A 5,749-nucleotide genomic window follows, 5' to 3' on the forward strand; every position below is an offset into this window, starting at 1 on the left:
AACCTGCGAACTCTGCAACAACTCACTTATATCCATAAAACACCTCCTCCTAGAATGCCCAAATCTAATCGGAGAAAGAAAAATTTGTCCACATCTAACATTAAAAGATATTTTAAGTATAGACAGTCTTAACTGTTTAATAACATTCCTTAAAATAACCAATCTATATAATAGAATTTAAATAGTTACTAAAAGTATGTATTATTACTACTGACACTATTATTACCATTTCCGTTGTACTGTATTACCTTTATTTAAATATTATGATGATTGTAAATAATATGTAAATATGTTTTTGTTCCCGGCTAATGACTATAATGTTGAAGCCGTAATAAATGAATTAAAAAAATACATCTATAATCTTTAATAAGTATAATAAATCGAGCTGGCATACAAAAATAAACATATTTTACCACACCAAATACCATATTATGTTATTAGTTCTAAGTCTGATTAGGAAATTTGTCCAAATTTAGTACGATCCATGGTCGGTGAGTATTTTTTCATTTTGAAAATTTTAGATATAGGAATCTTTGATAAGATATTATTTCCACTCAATGGGGATCTGAAAAAAGTTTTAGAATAAAATATTCAAATGGATTTTATACCATTTCAACACATATTTTATCAAATTTAGGTAGGTATAAGTACTAAACGTGTACAACAAATATTTTTGATATAATGTTATTAAATTAAAAAAAAAAAAAGATTTTTGAAAGAAAACAAATCTGAAGTTTATTATAAGAACCCACTTTCAATTTAAACATATATTATATAATATATTCAAGTTTTTTACTCTTATAGAAACTTACATATTATGTATGCTTTTTCGATATCCAATTTCTGGTATATAAACTTATAGGTACAGGCACGTGGACAGGCATTTTGTATTGGAGGCGGTGTCTGGTGTCATAATTATTATCACTTATCGTTTTTATTAAAAAAAACTTTAAATCATAGTAATCGTTTGTACCTATATATGTTTTTTCAGTTGTCGAAAAAAAAAATGCGTGGGCTTTATACCCCAAAAAATGTATCCACCCCTACCCCCCAATTTTTCTAAGCGTTGAGTTCATTTAACTCATATGTGATTAAATTTTTCTATAAACAGGTGTACGCACGTATACAATCATAGAATAGTTGAATGTAATCAAAGCAACCTGCCTATAACGTTGACGTCGACTACGTATCTTCCTATCTTAATATACAATATACGTTCGCGCATATCTCCTGCCGGCTTATTTATTCGATAATAACGACGATAATAGATTTCAGATATATTCGTTTGAAAAACAGTCCGTAGTTGTCTGCAGCGATAAGAGACTGCAAGTGAGCAAAAAATAAAAACCCTAAAAAATGCATCCACTGCTCCCCCCCATTTTTCTACGAGTTCACCCATAAGTGGTAAGGTGAACAACAATTACGCTAATGGCATGGTGCGGTATCCTAGACCACTATTACTTTTGTTAATTATATTGAGACCATATTTTTCAATTGTTCCGTCGCATTATTTTGTAGAAATAATTTATTTACAGTGTAAACTTTTATATGACTATCATTTTTTCGAATCAAATTTTATAATTTTCAATAAATAAATACATTTTTTAGACATTTTAAGAAGTAAACCTAAACAAAAACTTCAGCGGTCTATGGGACGAGCACCAGACTAGTCAAGTTCGTTTCATTCACATGATTACACTTTTCTATAAACAGTTGTACGCACGTATGCAAGTATAGATTGGTTGCGTTCAACTAAAGTAGGTATTACCTATATAGTCAAACTTTGACGTGGACTACGTGAACACTTCACCATTTTAATATACAATATACGTGCCCGCATACCTATCTCCTGCCGGCTTATTTATCCGATGATAACGACGACAATAGATTTCAGACGTTCGTTTAAAAAAACAGTCCGCCGTCTGCAGTGATAAGAGACTGCGATAGAGCAAAAATAAAAACCCTCAATCCACCCCTCCCCCGTATTGTTCTGCGCGTCAGTTCGTTTCATTCATAGGCGATTACACGTTTCTATAAAAAGACGTACGCAGAAGTATAGAATAGTTGAACGTAACCAAAGTATAGGTATAGGTATCCTGCATATAGTCAAACGTTGACGTCAACTCCACGTGAACACTTCACTATTTCAATATCACACGATATATGCGTTCGCGCATACATCCCGCCGGCTTATTTATCCGATAATAACGATACGACAATTATAGATTTCAGACGTCCGTTTGAAAAAAAAAACAGTCCGTACGGTTGTCTGCAGCGACGAGGGACTGCAAAAGAGCAAAAAATAAAAACCAACTTACACACATATATAGGCCCGGCGCGTAGAGCGCAAAATCTCGCGGAGCGTTCCAGCAACCGTTTTCCTCGAGGTAGCGAAATGTGTACAGTGCATCGCGATGTGCCGTTCCGTCACCACGTGAGAGCGATATTATTTTAACGCGACTCGCCCGCCAATAGTACGCCGCAAGACAAAACAAATCGTAAGAATTTTTTTTTTCTCAGTCGCCCCCAGTGAAATACTATTCCGACGACCGCGTGCGCGTGTGTGTGTGTGTTTTTCAATTTCAATAAATTAGAAAATTTTAGTCGTCCTACACTATACAGTATATTTCTATACTCCGAGATTAGTTTCGCCGCCGTAATATATGTAGTTACTACAACGCGTGCGATAACAATTGCGACTCGTATCGTGACATTGCATCGATATTCCGTATACGATTTATCGTTTTCGATTCCCTCGGATTCTTAGAACCAACAGCGCCGGAGTTAAAAATATACGAACTTCAATTTGGATATATGGCACCACTCTCGGGACCCAAACTCCAATAAGGTAAAAACGTACAATATTTAAGTATTTTTAAATGCCACGGGAATACATAAAGCGAAGGAGTTCGCATATTGTTGCGTGTATTATAATAAACAATGATATTATATTATTGTTCCGTACGATTCGTATTTATGGATTTATCGTTTTCACGGTAGTTTTACGAAAAAAAAAAACGTATTAATGTTGAATACATTTCAAACTTTAAAAAGTTACCATCTATACTAAAACAATTTTTGAAATCACTATTCACGATAATGTGTTTTTACTACCTAAACAACGAGACAACGCTTTTGTTATTAAACTTTATTATTTTTCTGCAGTAGGATGAGTATAAAAAATTATAGGCAGGTATGTAATTATTATATAACTGATGAATTAAATATATTTTCTAGAAAATGATCAAAAATACATTTGACCATTTTCAAATCCTTTTTGATCGTAATATCACTGTTGTTGTATTAATATTATTATTTTATCAATTAGTATCTATAATTATAATATCTATACCACCCCAATATTATAAACGTTTTGTAATGGATTACAATGATTTGGAGTAAAAAAAACTGTATACACATTTTTAACATTTTGGGCTGGATACACGGTTTTTTGTAATTTGACCAATTTTTCGTAATGCTTTCGTTTTGATGGTTACTTATTGACAAAAACATATTTATAATTCAAAGATTTTCCTTATAGAGGAAAAACATCGAGTAGGGTGCTATGGTTTTTTTTTCTTTTAAAGTTGGTAAAACATACGTTCTTATGATGGATGTATAAAGCTAAATAAACAACTCACCATATCAAACAATAAAAAATAAATTGTGATCTTATTATTACATTCTACTATTGTGTTAATAATTATTATTGAATCAAAGCAAATTATCATTGACTGTTTAGGCACTGTTTCGTTAAATTTGTATAACCATATATTATTATTATTATAGTCATTTTACTTATTTTGTGCATGCAGCACACCTAAGCAGTGATCCCATTGGCAAAGATCGTAAAAATTACAAAAGCGTTGGAGTAGGTTATGTATTTTTTGTAGCTTCCAATGTTGTCATATCCTACTACAGTACTACCTATTTAATAAGAATCGCCTATGTCCCATTGTAATATTGAAATTTAAAAAAAAATTCGAACACTTGGTTGCTATCCATATTTCAAAATTTCAATTGTATATTAGGCAGTAATTGAAATATAAAATATAAACATCTACTGCTGAGTGTTTATTTTAGAACATTATAAAAAAAATACATTTAAAATGTCAAACAATATTTATATTTTTATTCGGTTATTTACATACTGTTTACATTGTGTTTATATAATGTAAAATTACCACAAAAAATGCCAATCACGAAGAAATGTTGTATTTTGACTCAACTTATCAAAACTAAACTCTTATATGCGGAGTTTAGACAAGATAAAAACAAAATGTTTAAATTTTCTTCCAAGCATATACACTTCAAAATATTTGTAAAATTTATATTACCACGGGCCACTATTTCGACTAGAAAATGTAAAAAAAAAAAGAACGACAATATGAACAATAAAAACAATGACAATTATTATGCTTCATATTATATAGGTATATTGCATATCATAATTCACAACAATGCATAACTATAATAATATGGTGATGCAAGTGCCGAGTGTAGAAAGCAAAAATACATTTTATGGGTTAATAGTTGTAACTATACGTTACATGTTATAAAATAATTATGTTCCACTTTTTAGAAATTTTAATATCGCATAATATAACTTATCTGCGTTTTAATATGAACCAATGTTATGTTAATCATGTATAGTTAGAAAATAATTTCTTTAGTTATTATTTTTAACTGTGATGAGTATGACATAGAAGATAATAAAATAATAACATAATAATTTATATGATATTTTAATATTATACATATAACTAATTATTTTTCTAATACAACAAACACTCTTTCAGAAAACAGTGCATTGTTGTCTAGACCATTATTGCACCTAATTATAGGCACATAATAATATTATATAATAATTTAATTTGGTTAAAGCAATAATTTGAAAATTATATTTCACATTTCAATACACAAATTTAGTAGAGCAAAAAAGCAAATGAAACTAAATAATAGATTATCACACAGACTATTTTGTGAATAAAATTAAACCACATAATTTGTTAGTTTTTTTTTTTTTTGGTACGACATCAACTTTATGAATAACAATTCTACTGTTAATTTTTCGTTGTAGGTTAAAATTTTTTGTCGTTATAGTCCCAAACAACATTATTTTTATATTTCCTTATATTATATTTCCTATTTATAGACATAAGTATTTATAATTGGTCAAAATCAAATAGATAAATTCTTTGGAGTACACTATTATCATAAAGATTCCAAAGTTTATCCTCACGATTAAGTGTTATGCATTTGTAATTACATTAGTATTTTTAATTTTAGTTCTAACGAAATACAATGAAATACTATTAGATTTGATGTGCCCAGCTTTTGTCCTTCAATATAAAATGCACTGAATTCCTACTGGTTCAAAGTCCAAAGAAAGGCATTTTTCCTAGTGAATTGCATTCAATTGTTTTTTACACGCAATACAAGTTTTTCATGTTAGTTCATTAAAACAAATTTATATTGCAATATCATTATATTGTTTTATATTTTATTAATAATAATAAATTCTATTATGTAATAACTGGACCAGCAGTGGGTACCTATAATTAATAATAATATATAATAATAATACATTTGTGTAAGTAAATTATTTATTACTACTTATAATTACAAGTAACAATAAATGTGTGGTTTTGTTTTTATCACCATTAGTTAGGATAAGTGAATAATTGATTTAGTTTAAAATAATTTTATTTACAAACAATTTAATTGGAATACTTGAGTAAATTCATTC

General features: G+C 29.3%; 1 protein-coding gene across 2 annotated transcripts in view; it reads left to right on the plus strand.

Moving 5' to 3' along the window:
- The first annotated feature begins 2,123 nt into the window (after positions 1 to 2,123).
- LOC100161716 (tachykinin-like peptides receptor 99D) overlaps positions 2,124 to 5,749 on the plus strand; it is a 272,402-nt gene continuing 268,776 nt past the window's right edge. For both annotated transcript variants that reach the window (XM_029491303.1, XM_029491304.1), the window contains exon 1: positions 2,124 to 2,848. The gene's annotated coding sequence lies outside the window, so the exon portion shown is untranslated. The remainder of the gene's footprint in view (positions 2,849 to 5,749) is intronic.

This window comes from Acyrthosiphon pisum, chromosome A3, assembly GCF_005508785.2.
Source record: "Acyrthosiphon pisum isolate AL4f chromosome A3, pea_aphid_22Mar2018_4r6ur, whole genome shotgun sequence".
Classification (NCBI taxonomy): domain Eukaryota; kingdom Metazoa; phylum Arthropoda; class Insecta; order Hemiptera; family Aphididae; genus Acyrthosiphon; species Acyrthosiphon pisum.